This window comes from Leptinotarsa decemlineata, unplaced genomic scaffold (genome assembly GCF_025532065.1).
Source record: "Leptinotarsa decemlineata unplaced genomic scaffold, Ldec_3_MD MMD2_tig00001393_RagTag_RagTag, whole genome shotgun sequence".
Classification (NCBI taxonomy): Eukaryota; Metazoa; Arthropoda; class Insecta; order Coleoptera; family Chrysomelidae; genus Leptinotarsa; species Leptinotarsa decemlineata.
Window position 1 is genome coordinate 6077573 of NW_027412562.1, and position 23049 is coordinate 6100621.

Here is a 23049-nt window from a genome sequence, read left to right on the forward strand (position 1 = left end):
TTCCATCAATATTTTCCTGTTATTTTTCACCTTTCTCTATCGAAATCCAAGTTTATGAATTTCTTTTCGCAATGACTCTCTACTTCTCTGATAATCAATATCTTGAATGATAGTTTTATGCATTTTTCTAAGCGTACAAACTCCTTTCTCTTTGATATGGAAATCATGCATATGCGTAAAATTGACAAATCAGCATCATCTATTCACAATTTTTGAATTTTTGTTACATATCTTTTCATTTGGAGTTGAAAATGTTTTTTGTCACCATTTTCTATTTTTTTTTTTTCATCTCTAATATCTCTAATTTGATTTTTCGTACAGTTCGCACGCAAACCCCTGTGAGCTACTCGTTCAAGAACCTTCAAAGTTGAAATACAAAATTGGTTACAAGTTGAAATACCTACTACCTATATTGGTTACAATTTTACTTATCGCTACTATCATTTCTTACCTTCGCGAGATGAATTCTTATTCCATCTGCCGTTGTTTCCGCTCGCATCCAAGTAAAGACAAATGAAAGTGAGAAGTCTTGATTATATATCCGAGATATTTCGACTCACAAGTAACAATTGTTTTTTAATCTGTCATGCATATTCAGAGGAATAATTGACGTTTCCGTGTGTAAACTATGTTTAACTTTCTCCGATTCGTTTCGGATTATCTATTACTGAAATTGCGACCCGTTCATTCTTTCTGTCACGTTTGTAATCCTTCCGAACATTCATATGGTCAAGTGCATAGGAATTCAATAAACTGCGGAAAAATATGTAATATAAGGATTTCATTCATAGCCGAGTTGCAGAGATACGAGGATGTCTGGCAGTCGTTGAACCATTGAGAAATTGACATATAATATGTATGGGTTTGGTCTGGCAGCCTTTTTCATGTCGAAGGTGAAGGATCTGCAGGAGTTTTCCATTTTGATATTTTTCTGATGCTTTCACAACAGATCTTCATTATCATTTAGTACATTACTTTTTCATGTTTATAGTTTATCCAGTAGAAATAAAAGTTGATTATCAGGTAACAATATAGCTGTTTCTTGCCTAGTCCTTATAGGGGCGGATGTTTCGGTGGTTCACAGATTTTCTTTGTGGGCAAAGGGTTCATCAAGGATCATCAATGTCGGCTGAACGTGAAGTCGTGTGTGTGGTGTGCCACAAGTTACCCTACTTGGGCCAATACTATATACTTACTATTTCCACAGCTGTTATCAATATTATCACCTCGGTTGAAAATACACGTGTACGCTGATGATATACAGAATGGTGGCTCAAATATATCTGAAGGGACTAACGTGCTCATATACAGGGTGTAACATAAGTACGTTAAAATATTCAAGTGACGTATTCCTGAGACAATTTTAAGAAAAAAGTCTATATGAACTTGTGTCCGAAAATGCTTTGTTTCGGAGATTCGGGGTGTTGAAATTAATTTTTTTTTTCGCTTTTTGAAATTAACTCTTGCAAAAGTAAGTTATTTGCACGAAATTCGGTACCCGGGGTTTTTTTGACGTGGGAAATCATAATTTCGTATTAATTTTCATGTAACATCTAGAGGGCACTGCGTACACTGTCATTATTTATTTAAAATTGCCCTAATTTTTTCGACAGTAAACTTTTGGTACTTCTCATGAAAAAACCTAATTTCCACACCTTTTCCAAGTAAAAAAGGTACACCTCCTCAACAACACTGAAGGTGATCTTTTTCGAGATATTTACAATTTTCTATATCGATGCATATTACTTTATAGCCAAATTTGTTTTCAATAATTTTTGTCACTCTCCGCTTGCAAATTAAGTTAATTATATCGAGTAGGCTATAAAAGTTTGTTTATAAAAATAGAAGTTTGCTGTCACATTTTTAACTATTAATTGACAAATTCACAGTTCGGAGTTTATAAAGTGATTTTTTGGCACTGTGCCTGACTTTACGAATGCTGAAATGGCTAATATGGTTTTTGCATACGGATTTGCTGAGGGAAATTCAAGCGAGGCCAGACGCATCTATCAGGAAAGGTATCCCCAACGCGTGAGTCCTTGTGCAGCGACATTGCGAATCTTTTCCGGCGACTTTCCGAATCTGGAAGCTTTGAAACAAATTCTGCAGTAGGACGGCCACGGACTACAATAACATGTAGTCATGTGAGTCACATGACAGTTTACAGAATTTTAAAGGAACAGCAATTATATCCTTATGATATTTAGCGTGTCCAGGCACTTACGCTACGTGATTTCCAACGACGTATCGAATTTGCTCAATGGCTTCAAAGAAAATTCGAACAACATCCGCAAATTTTATCGAAAATCCTCTTCACAGATAGGCTAATTTTTGAAGAAATGGTATCATGAACTTCCATAACAACCACATCTGGGCGGAAGATAACCCACTTGCGATAACGCAATCTCATTTCCAAGACAGCCATCCGCGGAGCCATCCTTATACATGTTAGATGAGTCGACCCGATACAATGCGATCCGCCGCTAAAGTGTTTGAAGAATAGTTATTATTTTCTCAAGAACTTGAAACGACGTCGCAAGGTGCAGATGTTATGCATGCAATTAGTCAATATATGGAGAAACATGGACTTCTGTGGGCTTGCGGGGTTTTGTATGGACGGTGCTCCTGTTATGCTTGGTTCTCGCTCTGGTCTTGCACTTGATGAAAACCAAAAATCCGTTTGCAATTACGACGCACTGCGTTATTCATCGTCAAGCACTAGCTGCCAAGACGTGTCCAGAATGCTTTGCTTTGACGATGAAAATAGCTATAAAATTGGTAAATTTCATTAAAAAAGAATGCACTCAATGCTCGTCTCCTCAAACAATTGTGTTCTGATATGAACTCTGAACATGAAACTTTGCTTTTCCACACGGTAGTGCGTAGGCTTTTCAAAGGAAACATGTTGTTGAGGTTGTACGAACTGAGAGAGGAAGTAAAATTACTAACAAGGAAAACAAAGAGTTGTTTGATCAGTTTTGAGAGTCCAAATTTCAAACACATCTTGCTTATTTGGTCGATTTTTTTGCGCAACTGAACAAATTAAACCTTCTACTGCAAGGGTCGGGAAATTTGTAGTTGCGAGGCATGAGCAACATTTTTGCTTATGAAGACAAAATCAGTGCGTTTATCGCTAAAATCGAGCTATGGATCAACAAGGTCGAAAGTAATAACTTTTCTGTGTTTGATAAGCTTAATCAAATTATTGATGGACAGAGTGCTGAAATTAAAGGAGAAATACAAAAGAACATATTACATTTAAGAAACTTAAAAACTGAATTCAATCGCTATTTTCTCGACCGCGAGGATAAAAGTATTCAAAAACTGATTCGCAATTCATTTATTATAAACGTTTCTGAAGTGCCTGATGAAGTTCAAGAAGAAGTAATTGATATGCTACACGACAGCAAGTTATAAGATTCGAATCAGGAATTAATCTTGAAGAATTTTGGAGCCAAAAGGCAATTTCTTTACCAAAACTTCGAGATATTGCTATTCGTTACCTAACTTTATTTTCTTCGACACATCTATGTTTTCGGCGCTTCTGATTATTAAAAACAAGCACCAAAATCGGTTGGATGCCACTGCTGATATGCGTTTAAGTTTAAGTAACACTGAACCATGGATTCAGAATTTAGTAAAGAGTATGCAACCACAAAAATCGCATTAATTTTTAATGCAATTTTTGTTACAGTTACAGATTTTACCTAATGATTGAAGGACATTAAATAATTTCATGCTTATTTTATTTATAGATGATTTAGAACAACCATTCCATTTATTTACTGTACTGTATTTATTTGTAGTTATCGTAAGGTACTTTATATTAACTACAAACTAATTAACCCACTTAGTGGTCCATGGCCTGACAGAAATTTTGTCAAATGGTCCCGCATGACTATAAGGTTAAGAACCACTGATCTAGATCAAGCCTGTTATTCATTTTAGGTTCAAGATGAAACCTTTTCTGTACAGTTGTTTTGATCGATATTGGGCATTATTTTATCTCTAGAAAAGATTGGATTGTGATGAGGAATGACGATTTAATGACGTGTTATGATCGTCCTGTGGTATACAGGAAATAGTGTCTTGTTTTCATAAATAGATTCGTGTTTTGATCTATTTCGCACCTGTCACTATTTTTTTAGTTTCAAATACTGCCAAGAAAATTGTTTCCAACATCGAATTAACATGCTGTTATTATAGTACAGTGAAATTTACCACTGAATTCAAACTAAAAAAAGATTGACGAATCCCATATATACGCTGTCTTTTTAAAAAAATAAGGAAATATTTTTCCCCAAACATTTTTATTTAATCGTCAATTTCTATTTTGTCCCCTTCAAATCAGTCCATCTCAGATATAATAGAATCGTGCCAGCGTTTTTTCAAATCCTCAAAGCAGTTCTGATATGTACTTTTCGGTATTGTTCTTGAGCTAGAGTGATTCGGTATTTATCTCCTTAATCGTCGCAAAACGCCGTCCTTTCATGGGTCTCGTCAATCTTGGGAACAGGAAAAAGTCGCATGGGGCCAAATCTGCTGAAAACGGTGGCTGAGGATTGATAACAGTGTTATTTTTGCCCAAAAAATTTCGAACAAGCAATGACGAGTGAGCAGGTGCATTCATTATCTTGATGCGAAAGCCATGAATTGTTTTTTCACAATACCGCACAACTTCAAGATAATACTCCTTATTGACCGTGCGACCAAGAACTCCTGAGGCACTACTCTACGGTAATCTAAGGAAACAACGAGCAAAACCTTTGACGTTTGATCAAACGTGGCGTGCTTTTTTCGGTCTTTCATTGGGACGATTGGACTTTGATTTCGATGTCATAACGATATACTCATTATTAGATACCAGTTATGACCCTTTTGAGCAAATCTGGATCGCCGTTGATGTCATTCAATAATTCCTGAGCGATGGTCATGCGACGGTTTTTTTGTTCAAAATTCATCAATTTTGGAATGAACTTCGCTGCCACAGGCTTCATGCCCAAAATTTCCGACAAAATTGCATGGGAAGAGCCAACCAATATGCCGACATCCTTAGTAACTTCTCTATAATAGTGATTCGACGATTCGCCATAACAAGTTTACCCACTTCCTCAACATTTTCATCGGTTGTTAATGTGTTGGGGCGTCCAGGGCGAGCGTCGTCATTCATATCTTCTTGACCTTCTGTGAAAAGCTCGTATTTATCACTTGTTTCTCAGAGTACAATCATCGTATGCCACTGTCAACATTTCAAGTGTTTTTGAGAACGTTATTTCATTTTTACAGAAAATTTGATGATAGCAGAAAATCGCGAAATTTGGATCAAGCTCTGCTTATACCACTACTACAAAGGAGATTCATGAAGTTGATCATGTCTAGAAATTCACGTTTCTCGTCATATCTCCTGTATAAAGAGTGTGAAGTTATGGATATGAGACAATTATATTACTATGGTACAAACGTGAAGTATCGTTTCAGTAAAAATAAAGCATCATCACTAAACCACGACTATAACACCCGATATCGCGACCAACTAACCCCTTTTACAAAGAGCATATTCTTTCATGACAACTGAATTATATATGGAAAACAATAAATTGGACAAAATATGAGGGTGCATTACCGGACAATATTTTGAAAATTAATACCATGGTAAGATAGAACGGTCTTTCACAGAAAGCCAATCCAAAACTTCCAACATTGTTGTATTTAGCGTATATCTATTACATCTCAAAATTAGACGCATGTCTGTATTTTGTAGTTTTTGCAATGTAGACAAAAAATTTGCATCAAGTTGTGATAGTGAATGAAGTAGCGCAATAATCTGTAAGCTAATGTGGTTGAATGATTGATTTTAAAACTGTAATGGAAGTCTGAAACGGAAACCAACTGTTTACACGGCCAAAGAAAAATAGTTTTTTAGCAATTTTATTGCGGATTTAATTGAAATGTTTTTTCATATTCAGTATTTGATCCGCAATGAACCCCAAATATTTGAATTCTTCGACAATTTAATTTTTTTTATTGTAGATGTTTTGTCAATTGAATTATGTTTATGTTTTGTTGTAGTTATCATTGCTTTCGTTTTATTGATATTGAGCTTGAGTTTATTAATGTTGAAGAATTCAGATATTCTGATCATAATATCATTAATTTTATTGATAGCTGTTGTAATTCAGGTTCACTCACTGCAAGCAGAGTATCATCTGCAAATAGGCTGATAAATTCATATCCATTAATGAAGTTGATGTCATTAATGTAAAGAACAAACAGAAGCGGGCCCAAGACACTACCTTGAGGTACACCATTATTGACACCTTTTAGGTTTGAATATGTCCCGTTAATTTTAGTCTGATGAGTTCGACCAGAGAGGTAGCGTTCAAACCATTCAAGTACTGAACCAGAAATTCTATAATATTTGAGTTTTTTAGTAGGATATTAACGTCAATTGTCTAAAATGCCCTTTCGAAGTCTATATATTTATTATCATCAACAGCAAGTTTCCATTTAGATATTGAAACTTGTAATGCTGTTTCACATGTGTGTTTAGATCGAAAACCGGATTGGTTCATCATAATCAGTTTATTACTTTCAATGTGTAATTATCAATATTTGTACATTTCAAACATATCCATTTTGAGTGCATTCGTTAAACTGTATATTTTTTATCTTTCTATCTAATTTTTTCCCTAGTATAAACATTGTATCTTGAGAAAATAAATTGCTGTAATTTTAGACTGATTTCACTGCACACTGCGTATGGGCTTATTAAAAGCTAATTTGTATATACAAAACGTCCTCCTCTCTAATATCATTATATAAGAAATCGTGTCATTAATTTCCTTCTTTTTTGCAGGTAATGAGTTTCCACATGTACCGGTTCTACTTTTAAATAAAAGGGTGAGTACGAGAAAATTTAATTACGTAATCGGAACCATCAAAGCATTGCTCAGCTGTAATCGCTTCATAATTATCCTGCACCTGCAAGAAATTCCCAAGCAATTTCCATAGTTTACCATTTCATGAGATCAACAGACAAAACTAAGCATAATGGAATTTGAAATATTGGGAGGGGACTCCAAATCAAGTTAACTTCTTTAATTAAGACGAGTCGTCTGAATCAGAACAAAACACGTTAGTCGTCTTTTGATTTACGAGATTTTTTTTGTTGGTGATGATCAACATTTGGTTTAGAAAACTTGAAATGTTTTTCTACAAACTAGAACAAATTCCAAGTCAATCTGTCCTGCCCCTAAACTGTAATCTACTATGGCTTTATTGAAAAAACATGATGACCCACACACTTATTGATAACTTCAAAGGTTTCATTATAATAAATCAGAAAATAGTATTGAGTATCTGCTACACAATGGAGTCTCTGACAAATTCTTAAAGAATTATCAATGTCACAAGTGTAAATGTGTCATTATTATCCCAGATTTTGCAATGACTTTGTGCTTATCCTCGAAACTTTGCATTCCTTTGCTACTTTTACACACTCTTTCGCAACCTATTTCGTCAACTACCGTTTTTTTTTCATAAAATTTTCTCGAATACTGAACTCTTTTCTTCTCCGACTAGACATTGTTCAAAATGTTTGCCACTTGCTCACTAAAGATAAAGTGAAAATTTGACAATGAAAAACAGAAGACGTCTTTTCGTTGCCATATTGCGTTGTTATATGCTGAAAAAAACTGATGCGTTTTTTGATCTAAAATGTGTGGATTTTCGTTATTACCCAATCTCCTCTGTATCTCCTGAGATAACTAGACCCAATTACGAATGAAGTTAATCATTCTGGATTCATAAAAACATATACAGTGCATTTCTTTAATGTCCCCCCCTTTTAGTTTTTGAGTTTTTGAACGGGTCAACTCAAAAATTTAAAATTTGCGATAATGAAATTAATGCATGAAGTGAAATTGACAGATGAATCTTTCAAGATGGCGACTGGGCGCCATCTGGGAAAAAAAATTAAATGGAAAGGGGGGGGGGTGTTGTGACACATCATTTCGAAGCTCCTGACGAATACTTCACAACGCGTTGAAAAAAATCGAACATTTTTTTGCAGCCAATAAGCTAAACATAAGAAAACTGAAATAATTACGTTCTCACTAAAAGAACTGAAGGACAGTCAAAAATCCATTAAGTTTTTGGGGGTAACGGTGGATAACAAACTTAATTGGAAAGAACACATCAAAGATATCTCTACTAAGCTGTCCAGCACTCTTTACCCGCTTCGTAGAATCAATGAATTTGTTCCCTTTTATGTTTCGAGAGCAGCTTATATGGGGTTATTTCAGTCTAAGCTGTCATACGGATTGGTTTTTTGGAGACTTTCAACTGATTGGGAAAGGATATTGATTTTGCAAAAACGGCTATCAGAATCCTGGGAAGGGCAAAACAAACTAACAGCTGTAGACCTCTATTTAAAAAATGTAATATATTAACCGTTACGGCTCTATACATATTTCAATCTCTTGTCTATATCAATATACAAAATAACACCCCTCCAGTTCATCGCAACCATGAATATTTGACCAGAAATGGCCACAATCTTCTTATGCCACAACATCGACTGGCAATTACTCATAAAAGCTTTTTTACTATGGCGATAAGGCTCTTCAACCATCTACCACCATATATGACGAAATTACATACGATTAAATTCAAAAAAAAGTATAAAAAGACTGCTAGTTGATCTCTGCCCTTATGACGTAAGTGAATTTTTTCACTGCAAGTTTTAATGCTTGGCCTTTTAATGTGTATGTTTTGTACTTCATGTGTCTACCTTGACGAACCTAAATCTGTTGTATTGATAATAAGCAAATAAATTGATTATTTGATTGATTGAACCCTATAATATGAAGTCAATATCTTCACCTACTACAAAATGACGGAACATTTAATAATTTCCTAAAGATGAACACAGTAATATCGATATTTCTAGAGATATCGATATTCTAGAAATAAACGACAAAAAATGTCATTACGTACGACAATAAACATCATTGTTCAGTTGGAATATTCTAATTTAGTTTTCGGTTTTTCCAATATCCAGAAAAAAATAACGTTTCAGCAGGAATATTGAGAAACCATATCGTAGGACCTCTTTTTATTGATCAAAATTTAACAGGGGAACTGTATTTGAATTTGCTGGAAACTACTGTTGAACCTCTCATTACTGAAATCGTCGAAGCGAATCCTAATGAATTCGATATGGATATTGTATTCCAACAAGATGGAGCACCACCCGATTACTCCAAACAAGTAAGAAACTATTTGGATACTACTTTTCCCGGTCGTTGGATTGGCCGTCGAAGTCCTATAGAATGGCCAGCCCGCTCGTCATATTTGACACCTTCGGACTTTTTTATGGAGCTATTTGAAGCAAATGGTGTACAAAACTGAACCTGCTTCGAAATTGGATATACGGCAGAGAATGATAAATATTTGTAGAGATATTGTCAAGAAGTTCAAGGCAACCATTTCGATCATCTTCTGAACTGATCTCAAGCTTATTATCAAATATTATGTAGTTAAATGTCAATGTATTCAGCATTTGTCAGGAGCTTCAAAAAGATGTGTCACAAGACCCCCCCTTTCCATTTGATTTTTTTCCTGGATGGCGTCCAGTCGCCATCTTGAAAGTTTCATCCGTCAATTTCACTTCAAAATAAAGTATTCATGCATTAATTTCATTATCCCAAATTTCAATTTTTTGAGTTGACCCGTTCAAACAATATAAGGGGGGGGCATTAAAGAAATGCACTGTATTATTGCAAAGCATTATGCATTATAATTGTAAAACTTGGAAAATATATTTGGGTGATCGGCAAAACGGAAGTGTACTCTTATAACACAAGTGATTCCAATATTTCGATAAAAAGTATTATCATCTTCAAGGAAGAGCTACAAAATTTGTATGAGGATAGTACAATATAAAATTATTATAAAGGGCTCAACTTACTGTTAGTGAGGATGGCCGTGTCGAAAAGAATGTTACATTTAAACAATTGAAACATGCCAATACAATAGAACAAGTCACTATATTAAAACATGTTGACTACTCACTGATATAAAGAAGATCATTGAATTAATTTGCTAAAAATCTATATTTGTTTTAAAATTATGGATTATCGGTAAAAGCCATGTGGTTGAAGAACAAAGGGAGAGACAAAAAACAATTGACATTGACAGCTGTCATGTGATTCAGTTTAAAAAAAGTGTATTGCATGAAAGGGTCATAGCTGGTGACGAATCATGGGTATATGGTTATGACATCGAAATCAAAGTCCAATCGTCCCAGTGGAAAAGCCTCAGCCACCGTATTCACCAGATTTGGCACCCTGTGACTTTTTTCTGACCCAAGATTGTAGAATCAATATGGCGATTGTTTTCATTGTCCTCTACGCCTTCTAATATTGCTGGGTGAAATCACAGGTATATTTGATCCAAATAAGAAAACAAGAATTCCTTTAAAAAAATAGTAATGCAATATGGCAGAGCAAAGACGTATTTTTTTTTCTTCCAAACGCCAGTATATCTTCTATTGAAAATTATAATTTTTAGACACAATTGCAAATGAACTTTATAAGTGAGTTTTATCACTTATCACTTGAAAAGTATTGAAATGACAACATCGAAATAATTAGAACACCTAATGGTTTTTGAGTCTCATGGAATTTCGTTTCACTTTTATATAAACTACTCAAAATGAATATAGAGACGTGTCCTTAAAATGCAATAAGTAAAAAAATATGTATTATTTTGTCAAACATGTATATTTATAAAATAGTTTATCGGTGCCTTTCTTAAATTTAACTTACTTTATTTAACTTTTCAAAATGAGGTTTGGTATTACGATTAAAAAGAAATACAAATAATTGAATAGAACTGGCCGATACTTGATGAAAATCCATATTAAAAAAACTAATCAATACAATACTAACTGTATTGATTAGTTTCTTTAGAAATACACATGAGTGTCAAAAACAAATAAAATTTATTTCAGAAAAAAATTAAGAAAAATGTACATTAATAGTGAGTACGTCCACCCCTGGCTCTAAGAAGTTCGGCACAACGACGAGGCATGCTTTCCAGAAAATTTCTAGTTATTTGTTGTTATAACTGCTCGTAAATCGTCAAAAGAGACTCTGCAACTTGATTCAGATTTTGGAAGGGTTGATGATCCTTCAAACGTCTTTCCAGTTCATCCCAGAGCTGCTCAATACGATTTAAATCCTGACTATTAGCTGGCCATCTCATGACATTAATATTGTGCTCCTGTAGGAAATTTCTCACGACCCTGGCTACGTGTGGCCTGGCATTATCTTGTTGTAAAATGAACCCATCGCCTATATTTTGGGCAAATGGGACGACATGAGGTTCCAATATCTCCTCTATGTAACGGACAGCCGTTAAGTCCCTTTCCGAAATACCACAAGGTGCGTGTGTCCTGTCAAAGTTATACCAACCCATACCATTATCGATCCACCTACAAATGGAACAATTTCTTGCACAGAGTCATCCAAATAGCGTTAACCGGGACGTCTCCATACCCGAACACGTCCGTCATTGTTGAATAACACGAATTTTTTTTCAACTGTGCTCTTGACAAAAGTTTCTACGATTTCTTCGATGAGCTGGAGTTAATCTAGGGGCTCTAGCAGGTCGTCTTGCATGGAGTTGTACTTCGTGAAGTCGGTTTCGTATCGTTTGGTTCGAAATTCGCGTTCTCGTAGCTTCTATAAGGCAATTTTGCAGTGTTCTAGCAGAATCGGTTTGACCCCTAATTGCCCAAAGTCGTAACAAACTATCTTCTCTGTGGGTTGTTGCCCTTTGTCGATTGGGATAAGGGGATCTTTTTACTATGGCGTAGATTTGGTAGCGATTCCAAGCTCTGGAAACCGCAGAATGACTCATATTGAGCATTTGGGCTACACGACGCCTGAAATACCCTACTTTGATCAATGCCACTGCTCTAGCAACTTGAAATTCATTGAGGTACACCCTACGTATCCTTCTACCCAATACATCAACATCATTGTTTAAATTTTGAAATTCAATACCTATCACGAACTAAAGTAAAGTGAAACTAACTGCAGAATTTTTCATATTAATGATTTTGTAGCTGAAAGTACAAGAAGAAGTAAAAAAAGTAAACAACCGAATAGAACATGATAAGAATTAGTATGGAGTACACACCAGAAGTTTTTATCATGAAATAATACATTTTTTTTTATTTATTGGATTTTAAGGATGTGTCTCTATATTCATTTTGAGTAGTTTATTATGCTTGAATTTTTTTTAGTAATCAGTGTTTGAACGAGAGTTCATAATAAAATGAAAAATGAGGAATTGGTAAATAAAGAATTCCTGCCTTCTTCAGTAACAAATGATCAAATAATCATTATCAAATAAAATTAATAAAATTATCAAATAATCATTAAGAACATTAAAGAAAGAAACCTGGCTTTCTACTCCTCCCATCTCTATACAAAAAACTTTCCTTTCCCAAAAATCATTCTCCCTTGATGATACTATGTCCCTTTCAGTTCAAACATATATTAGTATTATTATTCATCTTACAATCCACTAAGACTAATCTCTTAGACGGTCTGTAATTATTTTCTTGTATTATATCTCACATTTTATTTGGAATTGCGTAAAAGTAAAATTTAATTTTAAAGTCTTTTTTTTCATCTCGGCAACGTTTGACTGTCTGGGATTATTTACTGGCGATGACTGAACGAGACTCAACTATTTTTAGAAAACCCATACAATGTAGTCTATTTACAATGTTTTGTTGTGGTTTCTGAAATGCTCTTTGATGCTCCTAATAGGTGTGTGTACCTCGGCTATTCATTAAAGTTTGAAACATTTTAGATGCTTTTTCTCCAGCACAACAAACGTTAAAAATAGAGATATTTCTATATTTTGTTATGTTTTAGTATTCAGTATGTTTCAGAACCAACGGTATACTCCACATCATCGTTAAATTTCATAAAAAAAATGTACTGGTATGGTTTATATAATTTACTCTACGTAATATGTGAAAATTAACGAAGCATTCAGAAATGAATTTGGATGAACCATAGCAATATCCACAAACTGTCTGTGTAGTTTTCTCCATTCAAAATATCAGTATGTTTAAATTGCAAGGGTACATTTTCAGGAGAGATCAATTTTTGGGAAAGAAAGTTTTTTGATGTCTTTCGTTAAAAAGACATGACGCCTTCGGGTGCACTTTCCAACTTCTCCATAAATTAAAATCATTTCAATTTGGTCTTGAAGAATGTAAACCATTTTTACCTTTTATACACTTATAAAAGTAATCACTAAACAGCCCAATAGGTATAGTTCAAGTTTCAAATGTTTTTGTCTGTAAAACTTCCAGTAGTTGGTTTTTGGTATAGTAATCTTCAGAATACAAATTGTTATCCATTAAAAAACTTTGTATTTCATCTTTCCTCGAATTTTTATTTGGTATTTTGATGAGCTGTCGCGAATGATATTACACTATTGCATCCAAATTTAGGATCAATGTGTTTTCAAACCATTCCTCGAAAATATCAGCTTCCATGTTCTTATAACAGTCAATATTGCAGTCCTCAGGTTTTTTCAACATAATTTCAAAGAATTCGGAACCCATCCTTTACTACCACCGGAATGCACAATGATTAGTCGCGATCCTTTGTTTGCAGGCATGTTAGGCGTACACATTCTCGAACCATCAGTCCACCCTTTTGTAACTGTGTTGTGAGTGTCTCACCAAGTTTCGTCCACAAATAGAAAATTTGCCGTTGTTCTTGTCTCTATTTACTTATTTGTTCTAAGTATTTGTTACGCAATTCCACTATTCTTCTGCTTTTCATAACTGCTTGGTGTTTATTATTTTGAATCTAAATCCTAGTTTTTCTTATTTGTTTATCCAATTCTGAAGAGTTTTGTCACAGCAGTTCACGTTATGGCCGGAAGTATTCAAATTCTTCCTTATGATTTCAGTTGTAGGAATCTCATTGCTTTTGTAACAGTCGTATATTGTTTTTTTCAGTGATTTTATTAGATGAACCTCTAAAGGTTTTGGTAATCCCGTATCACATCACGTCTTGCGTTCATAAGGTTTGTTTTTGACTATTTTACGTACAGTTGTGAAAGGAATTTCGGTCAAATCTGATGTTGCTTGCAATAGTTTCTTTCCTTCGAAACCAAACTTAAGGTGTTGATTCTTATATACGTTGAAACATACTCTCTGTGTTTCAATATTCAAATGCATCAGAATCTTCACTGGTATCTCTTTTTCGCTTTGTTCACCATCGCTTTTGGAATCACTACACTGGAAAAAGTATGCGTTGTTATCACAATCGTTATTACTATTAGACTTGTCCAAGGACGCCACATTTCAAACAGATAACAAAAATTTTAAGTAATTATAACTGTACCAATATCGAATTTCAACACTGTAACCGCGATCAGTTCCTGATCTGAACACGATGGCATTAACCATCCTCGCATTCTCCGATTTCTATTCGTCACCGTAACATGATTTTAAATTTAATTTTATGAGTCTTCAGCCAATCATAAAACTCGGTTAGTAAAAATTATCCAATACGAACCGCGAAGTCTACAGTCCACGTGGACTAGTTCGCTACCAGTTCATTTTTATGTATTGGTTTTTTGGCCTTTGAGTGTGCCGACAACTTTAAGAGTACACAATATCATTTACTTCGACTATACAACTGTATGCACTATCATATCTTTCAAATTTGCGAACCAATTTTTTTGTCTGAAAACAGAAACTTTTTACAGCAGAAGTAACAAAAAAGGGCGGCTATCTGTACACTTTCTGCAATGGGAATTAAAAATTCAGCATTTACTAAATACAACTTTACTTCCATTTACGTTTCACTATTAGAAAACTTTTTGATGTGAATGAATTGAAGATAATGGCTAATTTTACACCTTATGAAAGTTTAGAACAGCACCACCTAATATTCTTACCAGTTCTGGTCAAACCACGTATCTCAGTACACGCTCACTAATAATTACTTGTGTTACTTCATTACGCTAGTTTTCGTAAAATGCTCATTAAAAAATAAGTCAGGGTATCATTGGAAGCAGAATTGAACGGCAATCAAAATGATGTGCCACTTGACCTCCTCTTCCTATTTATAATTCTAAGGATAACATCTACCCCTCCTAGGGGGTTGAATCACGAGGGCAACAAATAGTCCTTGAAAGTGCCCCCCTTGACAATAAAGTTGACCTCTTTTTTCGATTCCTCATATTGTTTACGAGAAGGAAGATATTATGGGTGGAAAGTTTTCAAATTGACACCCTGTATATAGCAATTTGGAAACATAAGATGACTATGCGATTATTGCCAACTTCACCAACATATTCAAAATTATTTTGTATCTACACTAGAAGCAACAAATGTTTTCATACACGTCATGAATACTTGAAGCGAAAGAATACATACTTTTATGTAGCATTCTTTTCATCTTCGAGTGAAAAACACACAAAACTGTTGATGTTTACTCATAGGGAGCTCTTGTTTTAAGAGTTATATGGAAGAAATATTGCTTTTTAAACGTGAGCCGAAGTCCAAATTTTTGACGTTTCACTATCGTTTGACAGTTAAATGTTTCAATCACTTTATACTACTCAAAATACACACATCGGAAAAGTCTAGGGATATTTTTAAAAATGGCAACAATTTTTTTTTAGATCGCTTTAGGGAAAAAAAGTTGACGGGTGATTATTAAACGAATGTAACTTACAACAAAATTTATTAAATGGTCAAAAATACTGAGTGCGCATATAAGCAAAACTAAAAAAAAATGGCTCTTCTTTGGTACCCCGAAAAAAAATCATAATACAAAAAAAATTGGAATCAGTACAAAGTATGGCCCTACATCTATCGTGCATCGACAAAATGAGATTGTCAATGTCTTGTTGAGGTACATTTGCCCATTCAGCGATTAAAAGCTCTCTCAATTGAAACGTTGTGTGAATGTTCCCCATATGCGGAGTAATTCTTCGTTGAAGCATGTCCCACACATGCTCGATGGGATTCAGGTCCGGTGATTGTGCTGGCCATGGCAATACATCAACTCCTTCGTTGGTGAGCCAGTCAGTCACTAGATGCGCGACATGTGGACGAGCATTATCGTGCATTAGGTGGAAGTTTTCACCAACAGCACCAGCAAACGGACGGACGATAGGTAGAAGACTGGTGTCGAGGTACTGTCGAGCTGTGAGGGAGCGATTTGGAAAAACGAGATCGGTTCTGCCGCCGATCATGATTCCGCCCCATAGCATTACTATACCACCTCTGTATGTGTGGACTTCCTGGACGTGTCTCAAACGTTCATTATTTCCAGGTCGTCTCCACAGTCTTACTCGACGAGAATCTGGATGAAATCCAAATCTGGATTCGTCTGTAAACAAAACTGTGGCCCAATCATTTGCATCCCAGTTTTGATGTTCTTGACACCACTCTAATCTTCTACCGCGATTGCCTCTCGACAAAGGTGGACATCTAAGTGGCCTTCTGTTGTGGAGATCTGCTTCATGCAGTCGATTTCTGACAGTATCACGACCAATGGTTACCTGGTGCGTCTGCTGCAACACGTTAACCAACTCAGGTGCTGTGATTGTCGGTTGTCTTCTTGCGGTTAAGACGAAAAATCGGTCTTGAACTGCCGTTGTAGCGCGTCCTCGCCCTGGATGTTGTTCGGCTGGACTGCCAGTTTCACGGAAACGCCGCCACAATCGACTGATAACACTTTGGGAGACCCCCAAACGAAGAGCTACATCATTTTGTCGCATGCCACCTTGAAGAAGCCCTACAGCTCTATTCATCTCAGCCAATGGTAAGTGATGGCGTTTCATCACTTACCACTCGACCACTCGACACTTTCAGATTATTCATTTTAGCCGGAAACCTACAGTTTGTAAAAAACTTGATAAAAGATTAGTTACCGTTTTTGCAGGCTTTGTTCAACCCATAGAAATCTACAGGGTGGTCGAGTGTACCAATTTAATCGAAATTAAACGACCTCATGCATTTATTTTTATGATATTTAGTATGTTATAAAAATATCCCTAGACTTTTCCGATGTGTGTAGTTGTTATGACAACTAATAATGTCCGCGTATTGGAATAGTTAAATTGCTACAGGTGGAATATGGAAAATATAGTATAATGGATTTACGGAATAATTAATTAATTGTTGACGGATTGTATGAAGTTTTTCAAAATCGTAAAATAGGGTTATTTTAGTGAATTTCAAAAATGAATGCCATTCTCAGAATTCAAATGTTTAGCTTGTTGGGAGCAATAGCCATGTTTTTATTGCTATGTCAACTTATATCCAATGCACAAATTGAAGCAGTATGTGCAATGTCTGAGCGTACTGTGATTAATAATGTCAAGTGCTTTTAGCGAAGCAAAATCGAATCTGAAAACTACCAGGGTCCATCAATCTTGAGTCCGTGAAACGCCAGAGTTCAGCATTAGTTTCGGACTCGAAACTTTTTCTCGGTTCATCCCAGAAGGCGATAGCGTGACGTATGTAACGCATGTAAATATGTAAATCGTTTACTTTGTTCCACGCCGACATGACTGCGGAAATACGGCTGTTGTTTCGACGATTATTCCGGAAAATTCAGATTAATCGTGTGTGACTACTCGCGAGGCAAAATGTGAAATAATGAAATATCAAAACGTTTAAACGCGCCGATCCAAATACTCGTAAAATCAGTAATAAATAGCCGGTCTCTGCGTTGCTCCAATAGTACGGTGAAATAAACTAAAACTCGACAAATTTAGGCTGTAAAAAACGTTGCTCTATAGCCTTTATTGTAAACGTGGTAAAAACTCTCGAAACCAAACCATTCCTCGATATCATTGGAGAATCCAGAAAAGAATTACCATGACACAGAAGTCGCATCACTTGCAACCTTGATAGTCTGGAGCATCGAAGAAAGGTTGGGGTTTTGTCTCTCTTCTGTAGACACTTTCACGGAAAGTGTTCAAGTGACTTGGAACATTTGATTCCACCAAGAGCGGTACATATTAGAAATACGCGACGGACTGTGGCTGCTCATCGTTTGAAGCTCAACTCATCAGTACACCTCGAACTTCACTGTTTCTCTTTCATTTGGGGAGTTGCGTTCATGTGGAATCAAATTTCTGAGAACGTTTTTCCAATTGGATATAATCTCCAGTGATTCAAATCCAATGTGAATCGCTACTTTCGCACAGGCACCGCTTTTAGAGCGACTTGAGGATTTTTCTGTAGTGCTTGTGTTTTTTCCTTGAAAAAAATGGAATCAGCGACCTAACATTAGCCTCTTCTTCAATATTCCGAAAGATTATTGGCATTCACGACTCTAATGGAAGAAGGAACTATCTGTTAAAGGGCGAAAGAGTTTAGAAATACCATACATTTTCTATAGTACATGCACAGTCTTGATGAAATAGCACCTTTTTCTTAGCCAAATGCGGCCATTTTTGCTTGATTTTTTTCACTCCAACGTTACAATAAGTTCGCATAATACTCGCCGTTCATATTTTTACCTTTTTTAAGATAGTCAATGAAAATTATCCCACGCGCATCCCAAAAAACCGATGTCATGACCTTGCCTGCAGATGAAACTGTCTTCGCCTTCTTTGGAGCCGGTTTTCTTTTATGAGTCCACTTTTGTCTCGGCTGTAGAGTCATGGACCCATGGTTCATTCACGGTTATGAAACGACGCAAGAATTCTGCCTTGTTGCTGTGAAACTTCGCTAAACACTCAATTGAAACATCTTCACGACACTATTTTGCTCGATTGTGAGCAAACGCGGCACCCATCTTGCTCACAGCTTCCTCATGTCCAAATTTTCAGATGTACCGCACTTTTTGAAATGCCTACTAGTTTACTAGCTCGCGAACTTTTAGTCGACGATCATTCAGTACCGCTTTGTGGATATTCCTCACCGTGTCTGGAGTCGTTACCTCATTTGATCGACCACTGCGATGCTCGTCTTGGCAGATCGTACGACCTCGTTTAAACTCTGCTACCCTATATTTCACTGTTGTAAACGAAGGAGCAGACTCGCCCAGAGTCCCCTCATGCCCCCTCCCGGGTTGAGTGCCCCGAGTTGAAATCTTCCCCACACGGTTACTGTGTACAGAACATCCCATCTCGTCCACCTCCGCTCCTCCGGAGCGGTCCACAACTTACTGATGGGCACTTCACCAAGATTGACATCTGACCTCTTTAAGTCGAAAGTCAGCCTTTAGGTGCTTTTACTTTCTAATATAATGTTTACTTTTGTCGTGGCTTTCCTAACTGAATTTTTGCATGGGGTTCCCAAAAACTAACCCAGAGTAGAATCCAGTTCAGATTTTATATTGGTTGGGCTGAGGCGTATCAAACAAAACTATTGTACTGAATAACGATGACCAAATTTTCCCCATTTTCACGAATTCACCGAAAAAGTTCGCTATTGATTACATGAACAGGTTGACAAAAGGTCAGTCGTTCATATAAAACCTCCTGAGAACCAGTTTTTCAACCTTTCACAGATGTCTGGAGAGCATTTCACAGATCGAACAAAAGAACGTCGAACTGGTATAGGTTCTTTTCAGCAATATATGCGGTATGTTCATCATTCGGCTTGGCAATGACCGCTCTTCAGGTCCGTGGTAGAAAATCACTTTGATCTGGAGAGCATTGTGAGGGTGTCGTTCTGAAAAATGGATCTCTCCTCGTGACGTCACTCAGCCGCCTGTCTACGGATAAACGAGTTGATCCAACTTCTTCGTTACTAGTACCACTTGAGATGTGCCTGAACTTGCTGCCAATTTTTTCAACTGAGTGAATGAAAGCCTTCTTGGATTCTGGGTAACTGAATGAACATCTTTGATGTTTACTTGATGCTGTTTGTGACTTAGTCGCCTCGTAGACATCGTGGCAAAAACATGATCACCTCTTAGAAGTCATTTTAACATTCACTCTTAATCTGCTCAAGTCTCCATGTTTTCGTTCTAGTCTGGCCATTACCACATTTTCGGAGTTTTTGGAGATGCCAGATGTCTTCCTCCACCAATATTCTTTATGGGTTATGGTTACGTGTCTGATACTGTTCTTCATAAAGATGTCATACATCCGCCAAAGATAGGTACCGTTTCTCTAGAGACCTGTCAATTTGATATGCGTGAACCGGTCTCATTTTGTGAGAGATTAAAATAAAGTATAGGTTTTGTATGTTCAGTTCAGGAGTACGAATTTTGTGTGGTTGCTCAGAATGCCAAAACATCGTTTGATTTCGAGAGTTTCACCAAAGAAAAAACTGTAGAGGACCTCTTGTGTGATTAAGCACGATAAGGGTCGGTCATATTCGAAAGAGAAGTAAAAAACATCCCTCGTCAAAGTTCTTTACCGGAATTAACCAAATACGAAATTCGCAAAACAATTATAATTTCCACAAATACGTATTTAACCTCGGGTAAAAGTGTTAAACTACTGGGGATTTATATAGACGACAGATTGAACTGATCATGTCATGTTGACAAACTGGCCAAGAAATTATCAAGTGTTATATTTATGATTCGTAGACTGAAAGATTTCGTCGGTATCAGAGCGGTCAAATCTTCGTACTTCGGACTCTTCCTTAGTCACATGGTATATGGCATAGTGTTGTGGGGGGATTCTTGTCATTCCAAAAAAAAATGTATATTGCAAAAAAGAGTTATACGTCTAATATCTAATGCCAACTTTAAAGATCATTGTCGCCCACTTTTTATTCATCTCAAAATTATGCCGCTTCCTACAGCTTTTGTATATGAAACATTGATTGAAATTCATAAAAATAAATCAAAATACATTTTACAATCGCAACAACATGAATATCCTACAAGATCAGGAAATCTGATAAGAACTGAGAGATTCAGACTGAGCACCTCACGAAATAATTCATTGAATTTGAAATTCTATAATAAGTTACCATGTCACATAAAACAACTCATCAGTTTCTACTGTTTCAAGCAAAAACTGAAATCATTTTTTTTAATCACTGTTTTTATTCTACAGATGAATACATGTTATACAACATAGATAATTCATGTGACTTTGAGTGAGTAACAATTGTTCTCATTTTTAACATTAGTTTATTGATTGTTTTTATTATTATGTACACTGTTCTGTTATACAAGCATTGTGATAAGTTTTATTTGTATATATGACGTCATATTTATAAATGTTTGTGTTTTGACTTGCTACAAATATTTGTTCAAATGTATCATGTAGCCAATAAACTATTCTATTCTATTTACACAACGTGGCTTGAAGGCAAATTTTTAGCGAGTCTTACAGAGCCATCGGTAACAATTCTATATTATTTGCTGGAGGAGACATTACCTGAGCCTTTCGCAGACCACAACTTGACGAATTTTGCGTCATGTCTTGACCCTGCACCTGTACAAAATTCAATTGACCCAGGTACTGAAGGTAAACGACAAGACACCGGCCTGTCTTCGCTGAATGTGCTCTGGAGCATTTGGAAACTCTCCCTAATTTTTTTCGAAAAATCATCTTCAGCGATGAAGCCCATGGGTACTGAACAAACTTGTTGAATTTGGGACGATAAAAATTCACAGGAGATCCAAGAGCGTCCAATGCATCACTGTTTGGTGTGCATTTTGGGCTGGTGAACCATATCTCTTCGAGAACGACGTTGGCCAGGCCATCACTGTCAACGGCAAGCACTATAGGTTCGATGATTACCAATTTCTTTTGGCCTGAATTGGATAATCTGGTAATCTGGACACCAACGACATATAGTTTCTACAAGACGGCGCTACGTGTCACACAGGTCATGCCACATTGGATATTTTGCACGTGCGATTTGAGGCCATAGTCATCTCAAGTGGAGGTGATGTGAACTGGCCACCGAGATCTTGCGATTTTACCTCGTTAGACTTTTTCTTGCGGGGTTTTCTTAGGTCGTAGGTGTATGCGAATAAGTCACAAACCACAGCGGTCCTCAAAGCTAACATTTCCCATTCCATCGGTCAAATTCAACCTGATTTATGCGCCAGAGTCATGGAAAATTGGAGAGAAGCCGTGGCGGACATTCAAACGATGTAATACGCCACACATAATGGCATCAATAGATCTTTCGAACGAATAAAAAATTTCTATATCTCACACAGACTTTGTTTTATTCAAATTCAAAAATGGGAAGTTCTTAATGAAATATCATATATCGGGTTTTCCAATAAGGACTTGACAACTTTTTTTGTAAATAAAACGCAAACCATTTGAGATATTTCCAAAACTTTATTACCGACTTGAAATACATTCAAAACATTTATGAATGGAACTCGACTTCGTTCATATGGCCACCGCGGGCACGTCGGCAGCGGTCGATTCGTTGGACCCAATTTTGAATGACTCGGTCACACATTTCGGCCGGAACGGCCGCTATTTCGCGTCCAATGTTGGCTCTAAGTTCTTCCAACGTTGTCGGCTTGTTGGCATAGACCAATGATTTGACGTAGCCCCAAAGAAAAAAATCTAGAGGCGTTAAATCGCAAGAACGAGGCGGCCAATTGACTGGTCCATTTCTTGAGATAACACGCTCGCCAAACTTACTCTTCAATAAATCGATTGTAACGTGCGCTGTGTGGCTTGTGGCACCGTCTTGTTGAAACAACATGTCATCCAAGTCCATGTGTTCCAATTCGGGCCAAAAATAATCGGTAATCATGGCGCGATAACGATCGCCATTCACAGTAACGTGACGATCGTTATTGTCGACAAAAAAATATGGCCCAATGACGCCGCCGGCATGCAAAGCGCACCAAACAGTAATTTTTTGTGGATGAAGTTGTGATTCGTGAAGCACATGTGGATTTTTACCAGACCAATAACGCATATTTTGCTTATTGACGAACCCATTGAGCCAAAAATGAGCTTCGTCACTGAAAATGATTTTGCGATGAAATTCATCATCTTGGTGCATCTTCTCCAGAGCCCAAGCGGAGAACG

At 36.4% G+C, this 23049-nt stretch overlaps 1 protein-coding gene across 3 annotated transcripts in view; it reads left to right on the forward strand.

Moving 5' to 3' along the window:
• Axn (protein axin) overlaps positions 1 to 23049 on the forward strand; it is a 103885-nt gene that overhangs the window by 31633 nt on the left and 49203 nt on the right. The window contains exon 1 of one of the 3 annotated variants that reach the window (XM_074175905.1): positions 6880 to 6900. The exons of the other annotated variants lie outside the window; for them this stretch is intronic. The gene's annotated coding sequence lies outside the window, so the exon portion shown is untranslated. Of the gene's footprint in view, positions 1 to 6879; positions 6901 to 23049 lie in introns of those variants that run through there. 3 annotated transcript variants of the gene reach the window in all.